Source organism: Sylvia atricapilla, chromosome 1, assembly GCF_009819655.1.
Source record: "Sylvia atricapilla isolate bSylAtr1 chromosome 1, bSylAtr1.pri, whole genome shotgun sequence".
NCBI lineage: Eukaryota > Metazoa > Chordata > Aves > Passeriformes > Sylviidae > Sylvia > Sylvia atricapilla.
Window position 1 is genome coordinate 81,687,263 of NC_089140.1, and position 229 is coordinate 81,687,491.

The following is a 229-nucleotide window of genomic DNA, read 5'->3' on the forward strand; positions in this document are numbered from 1 at the left end:
ATAACAATTCCCCACAGGAAATAAATTATTTTCACTCATACTTTGTGTTTATCTTTCAAAGTCTAGGCATGACTTGGAATCAAGGAGACAACATGAATGTTTAGAAGCTAGAAAAAGCAGAAGGAAGAGAGCAGGGCTCTGAAGAGAAGCATGAATGACTTACTTTTATTTTCAACCTATTTGTACTCCAAATGTCCCTTATTAGAAAGACAACCAGACACTTCAACAA